The following is a 25,430-nucleotide window of genomic DNA, read 5'->3' on the forward strand; positions in this document are numbered from 1 at the left end:
TGGTATGGGGAGGGAGGAGGGAGGGGGGTTCAGGATTGGGAACACGTGTACACCCGTGGCGGATTCATGTTGATGTATGACAAAACCAATACAATATTGTAAAGTAATTAGCCTCTAATTAAAATAAATAAATTTAAATTAAAAAAAAAAGAAAGTTAGGACATCTAAAAACAATGCAGAAGCTTTGGAAAACTGTTAAACCTGTGAAATATATGAATGGAAGGAGGAGGAGGAGGAGAGAAAAAACTTCTGGAATTGTCTAAATTTGTGCTGTCTAAAATTGTGCTCCTTAGACAAATAGATGGCTCATCAAACCTTACCAATGGATGTAAAGTTTCTCTATGAATTTATAATGTCTTTAGAGCTAAAGAATGTGATTTGATTAGACCCATAGGGAAAAAAAAATCTCCCTCCTAAGACAACTAGTCATCCAGGCTCCATTTGCCTATTTAGAAGGACATGAATCTGTGACCTTCCTAGGTAGCACATTCAACAGCTTTCCTGATTGAGAAGTTCTTGTATTTTACTGAAACTATGAAACTTTTATAGAAATTAGGAAATGTTTGAGATTTTCCACAATAAAAGCATAGTATTTTATTTTTAACTTACTTAAATAATATGTGGACTTCATTGAAAAAAAAAAAGTCCTAAGGGCAGAAAGACTTATCATGGAAAGCAACAGTTCCTGCCCATATCATTCCTGCAGTCCCTCTCTAGCTATTGCCAACATGTTTTCACATTTGGTTGCGGGGACAGAACTGGGAAGAGCATCTCTCTGCAGACTGCCTCTATGTGTCTAAGTTGAATGCTTATCAAGTTCTTAGGCATTGTCTCTATATTGTCTGTGTACCCTTGCAATGGCTGATGAAGATTTTGTCCAGTTCATAAGCCTACTCCTCCTGGTCCATATTCCAGTTCTTCTTTGGGTCACCTTTGCTCCTCCCAGGACGCTTCATATCCATTTCCTTTCCTACCAACTACAACCAGTCTCTCTTGACTCTCCAGTTTATAAGACAGCACATTACTGACCTAAGCCTTCCACCCATGTTTTCCCTGTACATTGCAAGTTGATAGCCTCAGTTTTCCTCCCTGCACCATGAGTACGACTTCAATGAATTCTTGGTAGCTCTATTCCTAAACTTAAAAATGAATCATGGAACTTGAGTTATTATTTTAATATTTATTTATTTAGTTATTTGGCTGCTCTGGGTCTTAGTAGTGGCACCTGGCATGTGGGATTTTAGTTGGGGCATGTGAACTCTTAGTGACAGCACGTGGGATCTAGTTCCCTGGCCAGGGGTTGAACGGGGGCCCCTTGCATTGGGGAGCATGGAGTCTTAGCCACTGGACCACCAGGAAAGTCTGGAATCGAATTATTATCATTATGTAATAGTGTTCAGAGCAGAGCTAAGTGCTGTGTCCAGATTAGGTCTCCTTTTCAGATCCTATGCCTCAATTCTTGTATCACTCAGAAGAAAAGGACTTCAGCATCAAGTTTAAAGGGAATCTCCTTTTTCATACTTAGCCTGCTGCCTTTCTTAAGTACCAGCATTTCCCAACTTCTAGATGATACTATTCAATCCCATCACTGCCTTTGCCTCTACCTGAACCTGGTTTTACCTGATGAGTTCCTTCCTTGGCCCTGGGCTCCTAAGCCAATCTGGATGCTTCTAATCTTCCAACTATTGTCCTATGACCTTCTTGGGTAGGATATTCTGTAAGTGTCTGATGGCATCCCCTCTCTTATTTTATAAGTTAGCTTCCTAAGAAAGGCAGGTGAAGTTCCTGAGTCCTTGCCTGTTCTGTGTCTACCCTCATTTTTAATCGGCAGGGAGTTTTCAGTTAGGACTCATCTTCCCTCAGACCTTTTGTTCTTAACCTTATTTCCTTGCCCTGATTTTCTTACTCTACTATAGATTTTCTTTGTCTTTCATTGTTTCATTGGCAATCACATTTTTAATTTCCCAGAGTTTGTTCTCTTATTTCTAACTTTAAAAAATTGCATCTTTTAAGAAAATGGTTAAAGCAGTGAGAATTTTGTTTTAATTGTCTTCTGTTTCCTAAACATTGCTGTGGCTTTTTATCATGGTCTTTTCCTTCATGTTGTCAATGTCCTCAGATAGCTGAGCATTCTTGGTTGTCTGCTCCTGTTTCAGAATGAAACTTTACTAAACCAAATAAGTGCTCTGAGGAGGGAGGGCTTATATGCTGGAAGGTGTTGTTGAGACGACCAGGCGTCTCCTGCATTGCAAGCAGATTCTTTACCAGCTGAGCCACAAGAGATGCCCAGGCAAGGTCCAGTCTTGGGCAAATGCCTGTCTGCTGACTTGTTAGTGCACTGGGGGTATAAGGCTACAGTTTCATCCCCAGGCTTCCGTTTAACCTCTCTATTTTCATCCTCACATCTCACCCCACATCTCCCATCACATTTACTTTTATAAGTATGGGAACTCTTGGGAATTCATCGTGCGAGTAGTTTCTCTTCATTCATCAGTAATCAGTTTCTACCCTCTGTTTTGCAGAGACTTTTTGAAATCTCTCATTTATTGATGATTCTCTTCCTGTGTTTGTCATAGTTTTGGGTTTATACTCTTCTTTTTTCCTTACCGTATTTTTAATGGAGTACCAATCCACATTTTTTCCTACCATCTTGGACAAGATGCTTCTCTTTTAGTTATTATTTTAAATAAAGACCCCCCTGTTGCATGCAGGCCTGCTCACTCAGGTGTGTCCGACTTTTTGCAAACCCATGGACTGTAGCCCATCAGGCTTCTGTGTCAGTGGGACTTTCCAGGCAAGACTACTGGAGTGGGTTGCCATTTCTTCCTCCAGAGGATCTTTCTGACCCAGGGATCAAACCTGGATCTCCTGTGTCTCCTGCATTAGCAGGTGAAATATTTTTGCTAATGTCTTCATTGGTTACTGCAGAAACCCATAGATAGTAATGTTATGGATTGAATTGTGTCTCCCCCACCCTCAAAAAAAAACAAGCCATTTTGAAGTCCTTTCTCCCAATACATTAGAATAGGACCTATTTGGAAGTAAGACTGTTGCTGATGTAATTAGTTAAGATGAGGCTACCTAATCCAATACGACTGGTGTCTTTACTGGGAGATGGCCTTCTGAAGACACAAAGACACACACGAAGAATGATTTGTGAAGACAAAGGCAGAGATTAGAGTTATAGCACTGCAAGCCAAGGGATGCTAAATATTGCCTGAGAAACCACAAAAGCAACAGAAGTCAAAGAAGGAGTCTGTTTTATAAGTTTCAGAGGGAGCATGGTCCAGCCAACATCTTGATTTTTGGTTTCTAACTTCCAGAATGAGAGACAATAAAGTTCTGTTGTCTTAAGCTATTCGGTTTATGGAACTTTGTTGTGACAACTCTGGAAAATTCTTGCAGAAAGGGACAGCAATTAAGAGCTTGATAAGCATTCAATTTATAAATATAGCAGTAACTTACAGAAATAAGTAAACTCCACCCCCCCCAAAAGAAAAAACTATGTTGAAACTAGTTACCTTTGGGAAAGTGAGACGGGCTAGGAAGTAGGCAGAGGACTGTTGCTTTTCATTATAATCCTTTCTGTACTAAGAGACCCACCAACTTAGAAAACAAACATGGTTGTTGAGGGGAAAGATAGGGGAAGGGATAGTCAGGGAGTTTGGGATGGACAGGTACACACTGCTGTATTTAAAATGGATAAGCAACAAGAATCTACTGTATAGCACAGGGAACTCTGCTCGATGTTATGTGGCAGCCTGGATGGGAGGGGGATTCGATGGAGAACGGATACACATATATGTATGGCTGAGTCCCTTTGCTGTTCATCTGAAACCATTACAACATTGTTAATAGGCTATACTCCAATACCAAAAAAGAAAAGCAAACCTCTAACTCTCTCATCATCTTGATTGTAGCTTTAGGCAAGTAGATATAGCTCTCTGGGTCTCTGCTTCCTTTCTTCTGGAATGAGAGGCTGGACTATATGATTTTACATGTTTTTCTCAAGTTAATTAAACTTGCTGTTCCTCAGAAAGAAAGGAACCAAAGGTTCTGTTCCTAACCTGTAGCATGAAAATAATAATAGTAACTGTCATTTATGGTTGGTGTGAAGATTATCTGAGGGGAGACATGGAAAGCATTTGGACCAGTGCCTGACCCACAATCACACAATGTGTGTGTGTGTGTGTGTGTGTGTGTTAGTCACTTAGTCGAGTCTGACTTTTTGTGACCCCGTGGACTATAACTCACCAGGTTCCTCTGTCCACCGGATTTCCCAGGCAAGACTACTGGAATGGGTTGCCATTTCCTTCTCCATGACACACAATAAACAATCAGTAAAGCCTCTGTGCTACTACTGTTAGAAAATAACAATCCTTTCTATGCTACTGTATAGACTTCCCTGGTGGCGCAGGTGGGAAGGTATCTGCCTACAATGCAGGAGACCCGGGTTCGATCCCTGGGTTGGGAAGATTCCCTGGAGAAGGCAATGGCAGCCCACTCCAGCACTCTTGCCTGGAAAATCCCATGGATGGAGGAGCCTGGTGGGCTACAGTCCACGGGGTCGTGAAGAGTCGTCCACAGGGTGGTGAAGAGTTGGCCACGACTAAGCGACTTCACTTCACTTCCCTTCACACTGCTGTATTGCTGCCAGCCATCTTCTTACTTCCCTAGACATCATCCTGACTTGTGTTCTGGTTTCTCAACATCTGTGGCAGGCAGAATAGTGCCCCTGCCCAAAGATATCCATGCCCTAACCCCTGGAGCCTATATATATTTACTTTATATGGCAAGGGGGAATGTAGGTTCAAGAAGATTGCTAATAAGCTGACCTTAAAATGGGGAGATAATTCTCCGTCCAATGTAAATCACAGGAGACCTTAAAAGTGAAAAAGAGAGGCATAAGAGGAGTCAGAGAAACAGACATGGTGTCAGAAGCAGATCCCTGGACTGAGGCAGTGGTGTACTGTGAGGATTCAACTGTTGTTGCTACTTTGAAGATGGGAAAGGAGGACCCAGCCAGGCAGTGTGGGTGGTCTCTAGATGTCAGAAAAAACAAGAAACTGATTCTTTCCTGGAACCTTCAGGAAGGTATGAAGCCCTCCTCTTGATACTGTGATGTTAGCCCAGTGAGAATTGTATCAGACTTTTGACAGTAGAACTATGAGATAATTAATTTTTATTGTTTTAAACCAGTAAATGTGTGTCCATATGTTACAGCAGCTATCGGAAACTAATATACTATCTCTTTATAAAGATAGACTCAGCATTAAAGCCTGATACCCCAGATGGTAACTAGCCATTGCTGAGTATCTTGGACCTCTTCTCTTTCCTGTCCTATCTCTTAATCTAACTTTTATAAAGCTAACACTTGCTTTTGTAGCTGCCACCAAATGCTGTTTTCTCATACTCAACTTGCAGAAATGGAAAGCCGGTAGGTTATAATGCCCATGGAGAGGTGACATTTACCACATTGTCATTTCCATCAAAGCATACGGACTAAGGGTATGGACCCTGGAGTAAAGAAGAGCTGAATTCTAATCCCCATTGAACTGTTTACTAGCTGTGTGACCTTGAATGAGCCCATGCACCTCTTGAAGCTTCAATTCTTCATCAGAAAATCAAAGTCAGTAACATTACCAATACATGGGGATATTGTGGTGTCTAAATGAGATGATGTATTTCAAGTACTTAGCACAGTGCCTGGCCAATGGATAGTGCACAGTAAGTAGTACCTAAAACTTGAAGTGTTGGAATAGACTGATGTCAGGTTTAACCCCAGAAACTCTTATTCCTCTTGCTATTCCCAAAGACTTCATGTGAGAATTATCTGACTCTCTCACTTTGCTTTGTATCTTTGGTAATATATATGATATCCTCAAATATCAAACAGATGTGTGTGTGTGCATGTGTGTGTGTTGAACCCAACACATAGCTCACATGTGCTATTAGCATAATAGTAGATAAAGGAGTTTATAATCAAAACTCAAAAATTTTGGAGTATAATTTCTTTACAGTGCTGTGTTAGTTTCTTCTGTACACTGAAAAGAAATATATATATACACACACACACACATATATATCCCCTCCCTCCTGGACCTCTCTCCCACCCCCCAGCCCCACTGAGGTCATAAGAGCACCAAACTAAGCTCCCTGTGCTATATAGCAGGTTCCCACTAGCTATCTATTTTTGGAATTTATATGTATATATATATACACTGCTATATATAAAATAGATAACTAATATGAACCTACTGTATACCACAGGGAACTCTACTCAATACTCTATAATAGCCCATATGGAAAGAGAATCTAAAAAAGAGTAGATATATGTGCATGTATAACTGATTCACTTTGCTGTACAGATAAAATCTACACAACGTTGTAAATCAACTATACTCCAATAAAAGTTAAAACACAAACTTTGATTCCATGGTTAGTGCACGATAACCCCTCTTTTCTTTCTCATCCCATTGCATTGCCTGAAGACTGTCGACAGCACTCCTGGGATGGCTGAAGGTGATCACGTGCCCCTGGGCTTTTTCACCTACACTCCCTTCCACCACCCTCATTCTAAAGTCTGCAGCCTCGATGCTTTTAGCCATCAGCTGCCTATTCATTCTTTAAACAATCCCCATCAACCACTAATAGATCCTGTTCTGTTTCAAGACACGGAGGGAATTTTTAATTCCTTTACCTCATGCTCACTGACTTGTCTTGCTCCTTCACCCTCCCTTAAAAGAATGTCTAGCATTAAGAGAATGGGCTCTTGGGTTTCGTTCAGGTCAGACTGAGATTCAAAACCTATCTTGGCTACTTGGGAGCTGTTTGCCTTTGAGCAAGCTTCTTGACTTCTCTGTTTAACCCTGTTTTTCTATAAAATGGGGATACCATTTAAAATAGAATGCACACTAGAGATGACACATGGGAAACACTGAGCAGGTTGCCTGGTACTGTAAGGCTGAATAATAGTGATAGTAATAATAATACCATTGCCACTCTACTGCATCTTTATCCCTCAGCCTCTCTTCAGGTCTCTTTTCCCAGCCTATCCCCTGAGACCCCATATCTAGTGGCATTCCTTTGCTAAGCTGAGTTAGAATCTTTATGATGTTAAGTGTATAACTGGTCCCCATAGTTTTTATTACATTAGTTTCCGATTTAAGCGAATAATGTACTTCAATATGGCATCATTTAACAAAAGCCTAACCTGCCCCCTACCTGGCAGAGATGATGGGAGCTTATTAAGATAATGTCTTTCTAGTACTTAAAGCCCCTTGAAAGACATTCACTAAATAAACAGTGGTGTTTGATTTTTGTGTTGTTTGTTTTAGTTCTTAATGCACGCTCTCTGAATTGTATTAATAGATCCTCTGCCTTGCTTTTCATACTATGGGCACTTGTTAAATGCAGCTAGTTGCAGAGTGAGAGTGAAGGTTGCTTCTATGTGTCTCTGATTAGCTCTTGCCCTCCCCACCCTCTGTCTCCCTCCTCTCTCTGTCTCCTTTTCTCTATTAAACCTGGAATCCTCCTCCTCCTTCCACATTGCTATGCTAAGTCACTTCAGTCATGTCCGACTCTGTGTGACCCCATAGACGGCAGCCCACCAGGCTCCCCCATCCCTGGGACTCTCCAGGCAAGAACACTGGAGTGGGTTGCCATTTCCTTCTCCAATGCATGAAAGTGAAAAGTGAAAGCAAAGTTGCTCAGTCGTGTCCGACTCCTAGCGATCCCACGGACTGCAGCCTACCAAGCTCCTCCATCCATGGGATTTTCCAGGCAAAAGTACTGGAGTGGGGTGCCATTGCTAGTACACTGATTTTCAACCTTGGCTGCACATCAGGGTCATTTGGGGAGCTCTTTATACCTCCTGACAGCAGGCCAGACCCTAAATCAATAAATGAAGACCTCTAGAAGCAGGACCCAAACACAGTGTGTTCTTGAGTTTCCTAGATGATTCCCATGGGTAGTCCAGGTTGACTTCTACATAGCCATCCAGACCTCAATCAAATGACACAAGAGAACAGAAAATTAATATTTAGTGTTTACTTCTACTCAGCCATGAGGGGAGATCTAGTGTAATCTCTTTTCTTCTTCCAGTGAATAACAGTACCTAATAAAGAGTGAGCATTTAATACATATTTCTTTTTCTTTTGCTGAAAATACCCAGGTCTTTCCTGGTGGTTCAGACAGTAAAGACTCTGCCTGCAACACGGGAGTCCTGGGTTTGATCCCTGGGTTGGGAAGATCCCCTGGAGAAGGAAATGGTTACCCCCTCCAGTATTCTTGCCTGGAGAATTCCATGGACAGAGGAGTCTGGCAAGCTACAATCCATGGGGTCACAAAGAATCTGACATGACTGAATGACTTACACTTTCACTTCTTTTCATAGACTGGGTGGTTTAAGCAACAGAAACTACGTTCTCACGGTTCTGAAACTGGGAAGTATAATATCAGGGTGCCAGCATAGTTGAATTCTGGTAAGAGCCCTTTTGCTGACTTGCAGATGGTCTCCTTCTCTGTGTTCTCATCTTTGCCATGTTCTCATCTTTGCTGTATTCTCACAGAGTAAGAGCTAGCTCTCTGGTGTCTCTTCTTAAAAGGTCACTAACCCTATCATCCCAGGGCCTACCCTTCTGACCTCATTTAAGCTTAACCATCTCCTTATAGTACATGTCTCCAAAGACAGTCACACTGGGGGCTAGGGCTTCAGCATGTAAAGGACTGTATTTAGGCCATGACAGCATGCACATAATATGAGTTCAGTAATATTAATATCCCCTCTCACAACTTAACAACTGAACAACAACTCTAGGTAGGTAGATAGATAATCTATGGATATAAGAGCCATCTCTCTGTCTGTCTCTGTCGATCAATTTCACTTGGGAGAATCAGAAGAATATCAGGGAAGAGAAATCACAGTTAGAGCTTGTAGGTTGAATAGGATGTCTTAGACAAACAAAGGTATGCCAAGCAGTGTGTGAGTGTGCTAAGTGCTCAGTCATGTCTGACTCTTTGCAAGCCCATTGTCTGTAGCCTGCCAGGCTCCTCCATCAGTGGAACTTTCCAGGCAAGAATATACTGGAGTGAGTTGCCATTTCCTAGGCCAACAGATCTTTCAGACTCAGGGATTGAACTCACGTGTCTTATGTCTCCTGCAACGGCAGGCAGATTCTTTACCTCTGCAACACCTGGGAAGTCCTATTCCAAGCAGAGGAAACAGCAATTCAAGTCTTTTAAAAGACATAGCATATTTTAAAATTAGTGAAAATATCACTGGTTTTCAGCAAAACTTTGGGTTTGCAAGAGAAAGGTTCATGGTAGGAAACGCAAGAGATATTGTCTGGGGGCATGTCATTAACAATCAAGGCTACCAAGCTGGGGTCTTTGGATTTTTCCCTTTGGTTAAAGGATTCTTGTGCCTTTTATCTCTCTCTTTTTAGATAACTGGTTGGATTCTTGAGGGCAAGGATCTTACCAAATGTTCTTTCGTAATCCAAGCCTGAGCTGAGAACACTGCCTTAAGAATGTAAAAGGGATGAATTTCTACATAACCTCAGCATATGAGAGCCATCGTTATCTCTTTCATTTGTTCAATGTGAGTTAAAGGCAGCTAGAAGCTCTTTCCTCCAGGTTGGCATGGAATCTAACGTTACTCTCTTGGATTGTGGTCAGCATGGGAACAGCTCTACTTCTCCTTCATCTGTGCACGCTGCCTCTCGTCTATGGCAGTGTCTCCCTGGCTTACATTGCTATGTTTGCTGGCTTATCTCCCAGCACAGCAAGCTCCGCTCCATTCCTTAAATGCTCTGTTCCACCCTCAGTGGTGACCTTGGCTGCAATCCTTAGCCCCCATGGCCCCTACAGGCACGCAGAATTATTATTTTCTAAAGCCATGCTCTCCACCTCTAGGTGCTGCTCTGCTACTGGCTTGGCTGAATGTTCCTTCCACCTTCAAATTTCTTTCTATTTCTTTCTTCAAATTTCTTTCTCTCCTTGAGTCTTTTGATATTTTTGTCAGTAATTTTCAAAACACAAAGCTTTTATTTATCTCCTTCACTGGGGCACTCTGAATTAACAGCATTGACAGGTCTGACCTCTGAAACCCAAATGCCTGTTTAAAATAAAAGCCTGATTATTATATAATGAACTATATTCAGTTTACTAAATAGTTAACTTAAACATCAATATATGTATATATTTTTGCTGAATAGATGTATAATTTATGCTAATGATAATTACAAATAATACAAAGACATAATAACTCCACTGCAGCTCTGGTATTCATTACCAATGCTTCATTTGGCTTCTGCTCCACATCCATACACTGACAATTTGACATGCCCAGGAACTGTGCTGGGTACACAGGGTATGGACATGGCTATATCATTCTTGTTCTCCAGAAGACTAGACTTTAATTCATGAGTAAGACAGATACATGGGAATAGCTAAGGTAGTAGGAAAACCCTTGTTAATGAATGATGATAAAGCTGACACTGTTGTTTTATCATGACTATTGCGAGCTTCCTTATTTGCTGTGCTATTCCTATGTTAGACTTGTGTCCAGCTTGTCCAGATCTAGTACCTGCATTGGCTCCCCAAGGGGAAGGGAACAGTAAAAGCATCCCTCTTCCCTGCCCAGTTCTGGGCACATAAGAAAGATGGAAGCCAGAACAGCATCTCTATTAATGCTGCAGGGCAGGTTGTAGCCGTGTGGCCTTAGTCAATTAGCCAAGTGGTCCCTTTGGTGGAATCCCAGAATAGGGCTGACTCCTGGACCAGGAATGATGACAGAGAATTCATGTCTTCTACAAGAATACTGGCTCCCAAGGGAGGAGGAGGAAAAGTGGAGATGGACAGAGTACCTACTTACTCTTCACCTACTTCCCAGTTAGATCATCTTACCCCTCTGAGAGTAGTGTAAGTAAAGAAGGTAGGAAAACACTAATGGAGCCCAATGTGAGGGAGAGCATTTTTCATCAACTCTTACTAGTTGTATCATTCCGGTCAGTCACCCATCCTCTCTGACTGTCAATTTGCTCACAGTTTCTCTTCTTCTGTCTTGTGTGGGACATTAGGAGATGTGCTGGATTCATAATATGGAAGAGTTCTTCAAATGCCTTCTATAAAATGCTCATGAATACTTGAGATAGAATTACTTATGAGTTTATGAGACCAGATGGCTTTAAATGTCCCCCACTGCCAGTAAGCCCATAATTTAAAAAATCTTCTGAGTTGGTTCTCTGTGAATACCTTCCCATTTGTTACTAAACATGAATTTCCTCAACAACCCTCTAGGGTTGTTCCTGCTCCTAACAGTAAATGTCTGAAACCACCCTTTTTTCAGCAAAAGCTATCCACTTGATGTCCCTCCATGGAGGGTTCTATTTTAACTGTTTCTTGACTATCTCCATTGGGTTTGATTGGCACTGGAGACTGGAAAATACTCAAATGAAAATAGTTATTTTCAGAAAAGTGACACTTCCATTTTCCTAGCAAAAGACTGATTAATCTCTGGTCCAGAGCATCTAAGGTTGAGTCTTTTCAGATAAGAAATTACTCTTTTCAGATCCAAAGTTTTGTGTTTTTTTTTAAGTAGAAATGTTTTAAATGAAAGTATTAAATTATACAATTACATGTGTAGATTTTGCCATTGAGGGAGACATTTTCATGGTGTAGGCTGAATCCAGCATAAAAATATTTACTACTTCAAAATGTCAATATGAAATAATGAGAACCTAAAATTAAATATTTACTGTATAATCAGTCTGCATTCATCTACTCACAATGTTCCTTGAGAAACACTGATTACACTGAATTTGACCACCTGGATTCTCCTAATATTTTCAGGCTTAGGGAAAAAAGTGCCAAAGTTTCACTCATAGGCATTTTCTAACAGCTTTTTAAGGAAAGAGCTTTGTGGAAAAGGGAAATATGCAGTGAAGATGACTTCAGTAAGTTCCACATAACACAGTCCAGGAGAGCCACCCTACTGGTCTCCCTTGGCCATATCTCCTAGGTCCAACCTCACATCACTAAATCAGTAAATCTTCATAGGTCTTCATCAATTCCAACAAAATCTGAGCTAGGTAATAGGGATATAACTTTGGCCCTTGTTTTTGAGGAGCTCAGAATCTGAGAGAGACAGATAAATGAGCACCCAAAGACAATGCATTATGATTAGACTGACATTAAAAGTAAGCCTAGTGGCAGAGGATTAGAAGGGTCTTGTTGTTTAATTTTTAAGTTGTGTCCGACTCTTTTGCGACTTCATGGACTTTAGCCTGCCGGGCTCTTCTGTCCATGAGATTTCCCAGGCAAGCATACTGGAGTGGGTTGCCATTTCCTTCTTAGAGAAGACCATCAAACCCACTCTCAGATATTATTCCAAACTGAAGCCAAAGACAGGCAATTTGTCTATTTTATTATTTTGTGTGCAATTGGGAGAATTTTAACTTATTGTAAAGACCTAATTTTCACCATTTATTTTAAAAATTAACATTGAGTCTGCCAATTTAGTGATGTGAAACAAGGTTGACTGTAGGCGACAGCCTGGTGAACATGCTGGAGAGTTCAAAGGGTGACCTAGAAAGTTTGAGACTGCACAGCAGGAGGCCAGGATATGTTACCTGACAGTGAGTTAAGAATAAGTGCTTTCTCATGGCTACTGTTTTAACATCTGAAAAAAAGAAGGGAGCTGGGCCAGTTGATCTCTTAGGTTCTCTCCACCTCTGAAAATCTAACATATTAACTAGGAAACATTCTCATTAAAAAAATAATAAAAACAAAAAAAATTTTTTTTAAGATCCTAGAAATGCTCCAGCAGGAAACGGTATTAGCCTAATTTAAGTTACATATTTTGTTTTCATATTCAACTATCAATGAGGCAACATAACAGGTCAAAAGCATGGACTTGTTTGGAGCTTATCAGAACTAGGCTTATTCAAGCTTTGTCATTTTACTGGCTATGAGGCTATGAACAATTTGTTTAACTTTTCTGGGTTTCTCATCTGTCAAATGGGGAAGTTAAAACTTATCTCAAATGGGAGTTGTGAGAATTAAATAAGATAATGAATGCAAGAGCTTAGCACAATATTAGATACAAAACAAGACTCAAGGAACAGAATTGTTTTTAATGAATACAGTGAGGTGCACACTGTCCAAGGTGCTGAAGTAAAACTGAGTCCCTGATTATAATAAAGGAAAGAGATATAAATCACCTTATCTTGTACACATGAAAAGATGTATAGTAGAGGCATGAATGATATAGTTTCAGATCACAGGAGGAGTGATATTGACTTAGAGCAGGAGGTAGAGGTAGGGTCTAGAGGCAGTTATAAAGAGGAAGAGGTAATACTGTCAACTGGATTTAATATACAAGTGAATTATCTAGGCAAACAAGGCAGAAAAGGGCAAAGGAATGAGCATGAGCAAAGGTGCATAGACCTAATGGTGTATGTTACTTGAAAGTCATAAGCAGTCTGATTGATCCATTGAAGAGATCAAGAAAGCAACCTGGGGCCACTTGTGAAAAGTCACGTGAGAAAATTTGGACTTCCAATAAATAAGGACCCATCAAAAACTGATTTACTGCATATTTATTTTTAACTTTTAGACTTTAGATCTTTTACTGAGTCAGACTGCTTAATACAGTTGGCCCTCTCTATCCATGGGTTCCACATCCTTAGATTCAACTGATGGTGGGTTAAAAATATATATTTTTTTAAACTCTGGGAAGTTCCAAAAAGAATTAAATTTGCCACATGTCAATAATTATTTACATAACATTCATGCTATATTAGGTATTACAAGTAATTTAGAGATTATTTAAAGTATAAAGGAGAATGTGTATAGGTTATATGCAAATACTGTGTCATTTTGTATAAGGGACTTGAGCATCCTCGGATTTTGGTGTCTGAGGGGGAAGGAAGAATAGATGTCCCTGGATCCAAACCCTCATGGATAGGACAATTGTCCTATATTGCCTCTGTGGTCCAAATCAAGGGTGGACAAACAGCCTGCAGATCAAATCTAGTCTGAGGCTCAAGCTGAGATTTTTTTTGAAAGGGTACATTTCAAGTGGTTATACAAAGAAGTATTCAATATGCTTGATTTTGCCCTTTGATCACAAAGCATAAAATGTTTATTATTGTTATTGTTATTTGACCCTTAAAGAAAAAATTTGCTTATCACTGGTCTAAATGATTAATGTTAAGCTCATAATATTTTGATTAAAATGTCAATATGTTCATTAAATCCTGTAAATATTTGCTTTGTGCCTACTGTGTGTCTGGAATTGTCTTTCTCCCAGAAAACATTCTTTTTTGTACAACCTAACTTTCATATTGGGAAATAGATGGGGAAACAGTGGAAACATTGTCAGACTTTATTTTTCTGGGCTCCAAAATCACTGCAGATGGTGACTGCAGCCATGAAATTAAAAGACGCTTACTCCTTAGTAGGAAAGTTATGACCAACCTAGATAGCATATTCAAAAGCAGAGACATTACTTTGCCAACAAAGGTCCATCTAGTCAAGGCTATGGTTTTTCCAGTAGTCATGTATGGACGTGAGGGTTGGACTGTGAAGAAAGCTGAGTGCCGAAGAATTGATGCTTTTGAACTGTGGTGTTAGAGAAAACTCTTGAGAGTCCCTTGGACTGCAAGGAGATCCAACCAGTCCATCCTAAAGGAGATCAGTCCTGGTTGTTCATTGGAAGGACTGATGTTTAAGCTGAAACTCTAATACTTTGGCCACCTGATGCAAAGAGCTGACTCATTTGAAAAGACCCTGGTGCTGGGAAAGATTGAGGGCAGGAGGAGAAGGGGACGACAGAGGAGGAGATGGTTGGATGGCATCCCCCACTCAACGGACATGGGTTTGGGTGGACTCTGGCAGTTGGTGATGGACAGGGAGGCCTGGCGTGCTGCAATTCATGGGGTCACAAAGAGTCGGACATGACTGAGGGACTGAACTGAACTGAACTTTCACATTATGTAACAGATTCATGGTTCATTACGTAGGTCTGCTCTTTCCTGCATTCATTGGCTTTTTTGATGAACTTTGTATTCTCTTTTAGAACATGTGATAATTATCAATTAAACAATGGGAATTTTGTGTTTTTCTATTTTTTCTTTATATTCCCAATGATTACCCAACAATTCTACTGTTACTTATTTTCTGTGCCTGAACATAAGAATTTCCCCTTTTTTTAGTGTCCTAGATTTCATTTTTGCACAGGATCTACATTAGCTGAACTATAGATCACGGCAAAGAAGATACCAAATCAACAGTGGCTTAAGCAAAGTAGACGGTATTTCTTCTCTTCATATAGTAGCCATTGGATAATTGGTCAATAGCTGCAATGACAGCTCAGCTCCTTAATGTGTTGCAAGGATCCAGGCTTCTGTCTTGTTGCTCCTCTGTCCTTAGCAGTTGCTCTTTTCTGAAAGGTGCAAGGTGAATCACCACCACATTGTGTTCCAAACACTTGGATCAAAGATGGCCAGAAAATAATACCTGCCTTGCAACATTGTTGCAAAATTATAGAAACAATAACTCAGCAGTGGCCACAGGGCTGGAAAAGGTCAGTTTTCATTCCAATCCCAAAGAAAGGCAATGCCAAAGAATGCTCAAACTACCACACAATTGCACTCATCTCACACGCTAGTAAAGTAATGCTCAAAATTCTCCAGCCCAGGCTTCACCAATATGTGAACCGTGAACTTCCAGATGTTCAAGCTGGTTTTAGAAAAGTCAGAGGAACTGGAGATCAAATTGGCAACATCCGCTGGATCATCAAAAAAGCAAGAAAGTTCCAGAAAAACATCTATTTCTGCTTTATTGACTATGCCAAAGCCTTTGACTGTGTGGATCACAATAAACTGTGGAAAATTCTGAAAGAGATGGGAATACCAGACCACCTGACCTGCCTCTTGAGAAACCTGAATGCAGGTCAGGAAGCAACAGTTAGAACTAGACATGGAACAATGGACTGGTTCCAAATAGGAAAAAGAGTACATCAAGTCTGTACATTGTCACCCTGTTTATTTAACTTCTATGCAGAGTACATCTTGAGAAACCCTGGGCTGGAAGGAGCACAAACTGGAATCAAGATTGCCGAGAGAAATATCAATAACCTCAGATATGCAGATGACACCACCCTGGCAGAAAGTGAAGAGGAACTAAAAAGCCTCTTGATGAAGGTGAAAGGGGAGAGTGAAAAAGTTGGCTTAAAGCTCAACATTCAGAAAACTAGGATTATGGCATCTGGTCCTATCCCTTTATGGGAAATAGATGGGGAAACAGTGGAAACAGTGTCAGACTTTATTTTTCTGGGCTCCAAAATCACTGCAGATGGTGACTGCAGCCATGAAATTAAAAGACGCTTACTCCTTGGAAGGAAAGTTATGACCAACCTAGATAGCATATTCAAAAGCAGAGACAGTACTTTGCCAACAAAAGTCCATCTAGTCAGGGCTATGGTTTTTCCAGTAGTCATGTATGGATGTGAGAGTTGGACTGTGAAGAAAGCTGAGTGCCGAAGAATTGATGCTTTTGAACTGTGGTGTTGGAGAAGACTCTTGAGAGTCCCTTGGACTGCAAGATCCAACCAGTCCATTCTAAAGGAGATCAGTCCTGGGTGTTCTTTGGAAGAAATGATGCTAAAGCTGAAACTCCAGTACTTTGGCCACCTCATGCGAAGAGTTGACTCATTGGAAAAGACTGTGATGCTGGGAGGGATTGGGGGCAGGAGGAGAAGGGGATTACAGAGGATGAGATGGCTGGATGGCATCACTGAGTCGATGGACGTGAGTCTGAGTGAACTCCAGGAGTTGGTGATGGACAGGGAGGCCTGGCGTGCTGCATTTCATGGGGTCGCAAAGAGTCAGACATGACTGAGTGACTGAACTGTACTGAACACACCCAAACAAGTGCTACAGCTGTTATTACTAATGAGTAGGTAATTGCAAAGGGTATGGTGAAGTGCCAGTTGCTTAGTATGTGCTGAATAAAAATAGCTTCAGTGGAACTGAAATAAATATAAAAATGCATTTTTTATCTTCTTGGTGGTTCTGGGAATATGACGGCTATTATAATGAGAATACCAGTACAGTTACACTTGAGAGGAATTTTTGTTTTGTCTTGTTTTGTTTTGTTTCAAGCAGAAGAGTGTCTCAAGGATTTCAGTTCTAGTAAATTCTGAATTCCATGCATAACTCAACAGCACATTCTTCGAATCCCTGTGCTTTTTTTCAGACTTTTTGCCTGTAGCCAAATCCTATTAAATATATTTCCATGTCATGTTGTGCTTAAATAATGTGGCAGGACACAGCCTTGACTTAGAAAATGACACCCTTCCTCCGAGGAAGCTTCTATCACAATCATCTCATACAGAAATCATATTTTGTGTTTCGCCTCTGTGGAGATGGGTGACATTGTTAAAAATTTATTTTTGCTGCAAGAAAATCTGATTCTTGGTTTATTGTGTCAAACAGCTTCTAGTATATAGTGCTGGGCAGCTGTCCAGCTGTGCGATTCACATAAATTAATTTAAGCCTCGAGTATAGTGCAAGGCCAATTAGAATGGTCCCTCCAGGTATAGCAGTGACTTAAGAACACTTGTCGCTGGGCAGGGGGGTCCAGATGATTTGATGCTGCCCAAAGCATGTAAGGGATATTTTCCAAACATTATGGCAAGTTTCCATGTAAAATATGTTTATGACAGCTTGGTGTGTATATATATACATATGTGTGTATATATATGTATGTGCACACACACATATGAATAGTAATGAAGGAAAATCATAATAATACTTAGGTATATATTAGCTTACAGAATATAGTATATAGTTTCTACAGCAATCCAAAGCATCTAAAATTCAATTGAATTCTACCTCTCAAAAATACCTCTTTTTCTCTTCACTTCTTCTATTTGTAATAATTCTACTGAGATAGGTGTGGATAGGTCAAGTTTTCTGCATTGACTCCTTTAAATGTAAAGATATAAAATAAAATCTTGTGGACCTTTGATTTGCCCCTATGGTCCTTGATCTCTGGGTTTGAGGAGCATTGAAATAAGAAGTGGGCACTGCTATCACACTAAGTAATCAATGGAGTCAGTGTAATCAGAAATGCAATCACAGAAGCTGGCACGGAAATCTCATAGCTCTGTCCATTTATAAAGTGTCTGTACATATGATTTATAATATACATAAGTCAGTGTTTAGGATATAATAGCATAGGAAAAGAAAACTTAAACCTATTGTGTAGCATTCTCATGCACTAAATAATAAAGCCAAAGAATGCCCTAGGGATCTTCAGGCATGGAGTTTGAGAAGTAGTGAATCAAATACAGTTTCAAAGTTGCTAACCTCAAGATTAAACAGGCCATTTTCAGATCTGGAGGTTCTCCTAATAAATTTAAATCTTATTTCAATTGATACAAGTTTATTAAGACACATATAATGGTTCAGAGCACAGGTTTTGGAGTCAGAAGAAAACTGAGAACTCAAATTTAAGTTGTGGCTCTGTCCTTTGTTCTGGGAATGCTTTGGCCAGTGCATCTCCTGCCAACTGTCATTCTTCAAGATCTGTTTAATCTAGCCATAATTGTCCTTTAGAACTGAGCTCAAACACATTTCAAAATGAAGCCTTTCCTCACCTCACAGGTAAGAGCTGGTTCCTCTGGTTCCTATTATATGTATGCATATGTTCCGTATTCAGCAATAATAGTGATGATGCAATAATGTCCAGCATTAATGAGCAGTTATTGTGTACCAGGCACTAGGCCAGGTGCTTTACCTGCATCGCCTCATTTAAACTTCACAATGCCCCTGTGAGATAAGTATTGTCCTTCTACAGATTAAAAAAAAAAAAAACAAACTAGAATAATGCTGTTCAAAGTATGTTGAAGTATAATGCAAGCAACATATGTAATCTTAAATTACCTAGTATTCACATTAAAAAGTAAAAAGATGCAATTTAAATATCTTACATAATGCAATGGCTAAAGTGAAATGTAGTCCTCTTAAAAACAATGACATTGAGTTTAATGGAAAACAATATTTTATACTGTTTCCATTTCAAATTTTAAGTTGAATTAATCAAAATTTAAAAATTTAAAATTTTGTTAGTCATACTACCTATATTTTAACTATTCAGTTATTGCATTTTCCTAGTAGCTCCTACATTGGGTGCACAAGCCTAGATGCTAATAATCCTGCCATAAGTTATTCATACATTTACTTAGTAAATATTTACTAAGTATTTATTACAAGACAGGTGCTGTTCTAATCTCTGGAGACATAGTAGTAAACAAGACAGACAACATCACTACTCAGTGAAGCTGTCATTACTGAAGGGATAAGGGAGACAAAAAATTAACTAAAAAATTAGTCCAAGTAGTATTAAATACTATGAAAAAGAGCAAAACAGGAGGAGACAGGGTAATAGACAGGCCACTGTGTTTAGCTCTTCTAGCTGTTCCCTGCTCAACTCTGCCCAAAGGTCACAATTCATGGGGGCTATGATGTGAATGCCACTCCCTGAGTCTTGCAAAACAGTAGCCCTGAGAATGTGGGCTGAGACCTTATGTAGGGTGATCAGGGAAGGTCATTTGAGCAAAGATATAAAGGCAGTGAGGAGCAAGCCAAGCAATAATTGAAAAAAGTGCTCTTCAATCAGGGAGAACAGCAAGTGCAAAAGCCCTGAGGCAGGAAGAGTACCTAGCATGTTGCAGGAATAGCACAGGGAGCCAGCACAGGCACAGAATACTGAACAAGGGGACAGGTAGCAGACGATGAAGTCCGGGCAGCAGCCAGAACGTGGATCACGCAGGGGCTTGCTGGCCACACTGAGTTCTCTCACATTTACAGCAAGATATGAAGAAGGGGACAGGTAGCAGACGATGAAGTCAGGGCAGTAGCCAGAACATGGATCACGTAGGGGCTTGCTGACCACACTGAGTTCTCTCACATTTACAGCAAGATAAGAACCAATAATCTTCCTCTCTCTTTCTCTCTTCCTCCTCCTCCTTTTCTTATAAAGAATTAGCTTATCTGCTTTGTTGAGACTATACTGAAGGTGACAATGAGGTGCAGGAAGCCAGTGAGCATACTATTGTGATAACCAAGGTGAAAGATGGTCTTTTTCAGAATAGGGTCAACAGCAGGAGAAATGGTAAAATTTGGCTTCTGAATTTATTTTGAAGGTTAAGCCAATAGGATATGCTGATGGCTTTTTTTAACAAAGAAAAAAAAAGAGTCATCCATATCCATCTACTTTTCTGTCTGTTCATTCTATTAATTTTTGAGAGTTTGATATTGAAACTCCAACTAAAAATCTTAATTTAGCTATTTAAAAATAATTGTAATATATAGTATAACTATATGCAACTTTGTTCTATATTTTTCAAGTCTCCTGTAAATGTGTTATCATACTCTCATAACTGAAAAAAAAACAAAAAGAAGAAAAAAGGGAGAAGGGTCAAAGATAAAGCCAAATATTTTAGGTTGAGTCACTTGTAGAATATAGTAGCCATTTTTTGTGACAAGGAGGCAGTTTCAGAAAGCAGGATTTTTATTGGGGATGAGTCCAATTTAAGACTCATTGCTGGAGAAGGAAATGGCAACCCACTCCAGTATTCGTGCCTGGAGAAGTCCATGGACAGAGGAGCCTAGCGGGCTGCAGTCCATGGGGTTACATGACTGAGCATGTGTGCATGAGGGTGGAGGGTGACGGGTTGGTAGCAATAAACTGGTAGAACTAAAAAAAAAAAAAAAGACATCGCTTGGACTTTTACAGTTGGAAGTGACTATTCATTGACCAACTGGAATGTTGAGAGTGAAGATAAAGTGGTACATAAAGGCTGAAGATGTAAACCAGGAATTATGAGTATGCAAAGTGGTATTTAGGGTACAAGACTGGTATACGTCACCTAGAGAGTAAGTGTAATTAGAGATGAGAAGAGGCAGAGGAGGGGGCCTCCAGAACACTAATGCTTGGAAGTACAGATCACCAAGCAAGAACAACAAAGGAGTGTGAAGAAGGACAAAGAGTGAGGCAGAGAAACAGAAGGAAGTACTCTTCTGGGGGATATGTGATGTAAGGGTTTGAAGGAGAAGCTTTAAGGGTAGAACTAGATCATGTTAGCCTAGCACCAGCACTTTACACTGTTCTGCAGTGGGGTTTCCCCCACCAGGATCTAAGAGAAGAAACCACGGTCTGTCTCATCCATAGTTCCATCCCGCTGCCCCATACACTGCTGAGCACTCAGAACATGTTTAATGAATAAGTGAACATTTATACTGTGTAGATCAGAAGACTGACTCACAAAGACACTGGTGATCAGTAAGTGACAATTGGGCTTAGACTTCAGCTATACTGGTTGCACAAATATCTTCCAGGGATCACTGACCAGCTTGCCGATATCTCCAGTTTCTATTGTTTGGCAGACATGTAGCCAAGCCAAAATCCTTTTTCTTAGGATGCTCAGTGGACAGTTCCAACTTTGTTGGGCCCATACACATGGCACCTATTTGTTTTGCAAAACTGAACTCATTGAAGGAAAGATAACAATGAAGTGTTTTATACCTGCTCACTTGGATATTCTCCTTAATGACTTTTCTGTTCATTATGGTCACTCTCCTCCTTCCCCCCCACCCCCCCAAACACACATTTAAAAGATAAAGAAATTTAATTTATCTTTCTATTTCTTTCCATGGAACAGCTGAATATGTTCCCCCATAAAACTGATTTAAGATATCTACCAGACTTTTCCCTGGCCTTTTGTGGCTCAGACAGTAAAGAATTTGCCTGCAATGCAGGAGACCTGGGTTTGATTCCTGGGTGGGGAAGATCTCCTGGAGAAGGGAATGGCAACCCCCTCCAGTACTCATGCCTGGATAGAGGAGCCTGACAGGCTACAGTCCGTGGGGTCTCAAAGAGTTGGACACAACTGAGTGACTTAACACACCAGACTTTAAATTAATACAGTCTACCTTTAACTTCTATTGCTTTGTTTTTTCTCTAGCAACTTTCTTGTGTGTATATGTATGTGTGTGTGCATACTCTGCTGCTGCTGCTGCTGCTAAGTCACTTCAGTCGTGTCCGACTCTGTGCAACCCCAGAGACGGCAGCCCACCAGGCTCCCCCATCCCTGGGATTCTCCAGACAAGAGTACTGGAGTGGGGTGCCATTGCCTTCTCCGGTGTGCATGCTCAATCGTGTCCAATTCTGTGAGAGCCCGTGGACTATACCCCACCGTGTTCCTCTGTCAATGGAATGTTCCAGGCAAGAATACTAGACTGGGTTGCCATTTTCTACTTTAGGGGATCTTCCCTAGCCAGGGATCAAAACTGTGTCTCTCATGTCTCCTGCATTGGCTGGAGAATTCTTTACCACTGTACCCACTTAGAAGCCGCAACAACTTTCTTACCTTAGTTAAACGAACAAATATTCCACTAGCTCTCTCTACATTGAAGGCTAACTCCTCTGTGCTTTCCTAAGGGCATAAGATTAATTATTTTTTTAATTTTTATTTCACAGAGGAGACTTTCCACATTATAAAACTAACCCATAGCCACTAAAGGAAATTTGAAAAACATAAAGAAACACACATGCACAGTCATACACACACATTCACACATTAAGGAGAATAAAGTCAATTCTACAATCCAAAGATCAGTTCAGTTCAGTCGCTCAGTTGTGTCCGACTCTTTGTGACCCCAGGGATTTCAGCATACCAGGCTTCCCTGTCCATCACCAATTTCAAGACTTGCTCAAACTAATGTCCATCAAGTCGATGATGTCATCCAACCATCTCATCCTCTGTCATCCCCTTCTTCTCCTGCCTTCAATCTTTCCCAGCATCAGGGTCTTTTCCAATGAGTCAGTTCTTCACATCAGGTGGCCAAAGTATTGGAGTTTCAGCTTCAGCATCAGTCCTTCCAATGAATATTTAGGACTGATTTCCTTTAGGATTGACTGGTTTGATCTCCTTGCAGCCCAAGAGACTGTCAAGGGTCTTCTCCAACACCACAAATGACAGCTTTAAAATGATTGGTGTATTGTCTTGCAGGTTACATGTATCTCTATACTTGAGTGAGTGGGTGATTGTGTGTATGTGAATGTGCACACACAAATTTGTTGTGAGACATGCCTTTTCACTTTAAAAATACATTTTATCTTACGATGTAGCATTCTTAACCATTGCTTTAATACCTGTATACTATTCTGTAATGCAAATGTCACTCTCTCTCCCATTGATAGGTATTGCTTCCAGTTATCCACTCATAATGCTACACTGAACATTTTTGTTCATAATATAGATTCTATAATTAGAGTGATTTCTAAATCACTCCCTAAAGTAGAATCATTTCCAAATTCCCAAAAGTGGAATCATTTATTCAAACATTACCAATATTTAAAGCAACTGATACACATTGCTTATGTATTTACAAAAATATTGAACCATTTTAAACTTCTACCTATAATGAATGCAAAAATCTATTTCCCTACTAGCACTGATTATTATTTAAACTGTGCTCTTTTTCTTTAAACTATGCAAATTTAATAGGTTTAGAATTACCAAATTTTTTTAATTTGCATGCATTTGCCTCTAAAGTTGAAAATTTTCACATAACTATATATTCATTGTATTAATTATTTTATGCATGTCCTTTCTTCACTTTTCTATTAAGGAATCAAAATACTCATCAATTTGCCTAACTTTTAATAGAATAAACATATTGTATGTATCAAGTATTTCTATATAAACATATGTTTCCAGAATGTTGTTTGTGTTTTTAAGTTTTTTTTTTTCCTAATTTTTTTTTTTTTTGACTTAGGGTTTTTTGACTTAGACTTTGAGGAGGGTTCAGGATGGGGAACACATGTTTTAAAATTATTAAATTAAAAATTAAAAAAAAATGTACACGTTTTTTTTCTAATTTTTAAATTTGTTTTTTTGCCATACATTGACATGAATCAGCCATGGGTGTACATGTGTTTCCCATCCTGAACCCCCCTCCCACCTCCTCCCCATCACATACCTTTGGGTCATCCCAGTGCACCAGCCCTGAGCACCCTGTCTCATGCATCGAACCTGGACTGGCGATCTGTTTCACATATGATAATATACATGTTTCAATGCTATTATCAAGTTGTTTATGGCATGGATTTAAATAAGTTTGAGAAAGCAGTACCCTCTAAAATAAAAATAAATATTTATGGTAGAACTTTAGGAAATCCAAATAAGCAAGAATAAAAAATAAAGTTCTCCCACATGCTTATGATAATTATTCATAACATTTGGGGCAATTTTCTTTCATCTTTTTCTTACACACTTAAGTATTTTTCACAAAAGTCGTCTCATGTACATTCTGCTGTCCTGTTTCTTTCCACTTAGAACATTAAGAATTTATTTTAATGCCATTAAATGTTCTTCTTTATTATGGTTTTAATGGCCTCATAATATGGAAAGACAAAATTTATTTATCTAGACCACTGTTGTTGAATCTCCTTATTTCTAATATTTCACTGTTATAAAGATGCATAGACAGTTTTATAGGCTGAATCTTTCGGCATATCCATAATTATTTATTTAGGATGAATTTCTAAAAGTGGGTCATAGGATTAACCAAATTTTAAAGCTTCTGTTATATAGTGACAAATTGCCCTTCAAAGCTGTGTCTTAAGTTTATGGCATGGGATTTATTTTGGCTTAAAGTTGTAAATGTTTACATCATACTTGAAATAATTTAAAAGGAGCAATTTACCTAGTTATGTGTGTGTTGGAAACCAAAGACAAATATATCTGCAATGTGCCAGGAGCGCACATTTCCAGAGCAGATAGCTCACAATTTATAAGTCTTAGAGTTAGTGGAATTTGTATCTATGGCTTCTTTCCTAAATATGCTAGAGAAAATTTAGTTTAAAAAATCAACTCTTTGTCTACGTCAACTTGTCTTCACTCCCACAAAGTCATATTTTCCAAATCAACTTAATATGTGGAGGTAGTGGCTCAGAGGACTATTAATAGTTCTACCAGATGCTTCCGTGTACCAAGCACTTGCCAACATCCTTTTCTTTTGGCCATATTGCACAGCGTGTGGGATCCTAGTTCCTGACCAGGGACTGAATCTGCAGGGCCCTCCGCAGTGGAAGTACAAAGTCCTAACCACTGGACTACCAGGGAATCCCCCATCCCTCCTTTTATTTAATAGCCTTATTAGATAAAGCCTTAGTAAGAACAGCCTTACTTTGTGGAAAAGGAAACCAAGCTTCAGAATGGTTGAGGGACTTGTTTCACTCCAAAAGAGCACATTTTTCTCACTATTCCATGTTGCTTCCTCATGGACTCTAAAATTTCAGCATTAATTTTGCTTCTACCCACCCCACATCCTACCAACTTACACATGCATTTA

At 39.7% G+C, this 25,430-nt stretch overlaps 1 protein-coding gene across 4 annotated transcripts in view; it reads left to right on the top strand.

Moving 5' to 3' along the window:
• Nucleotides 1-25,430, top strand: part of DAB1 (DAB1, reelin adaptor protein) — a 1,342,273-nt gene that overhangs the window by 587,708 nt on the left and 729,135 nt on the right. The window lies entirely within an intron of this gene.

This window comes from Bos indicus x Bos taurus, chromosome 3 (genome assembly GCF_003369695.1).
Source record: "Bos indicus x Bos taurus breed Angus x Brahman F1 hybrid chromosome 3, Bos_hybrid_MaternalHap_v2.0, whole genome shotgun sequence".
NCBI lineage: Eukaryota > Metazoa > Chordata > Mammalia > Artiodactyla > Bovidae > Bos > Bos indicus x Bos taurus.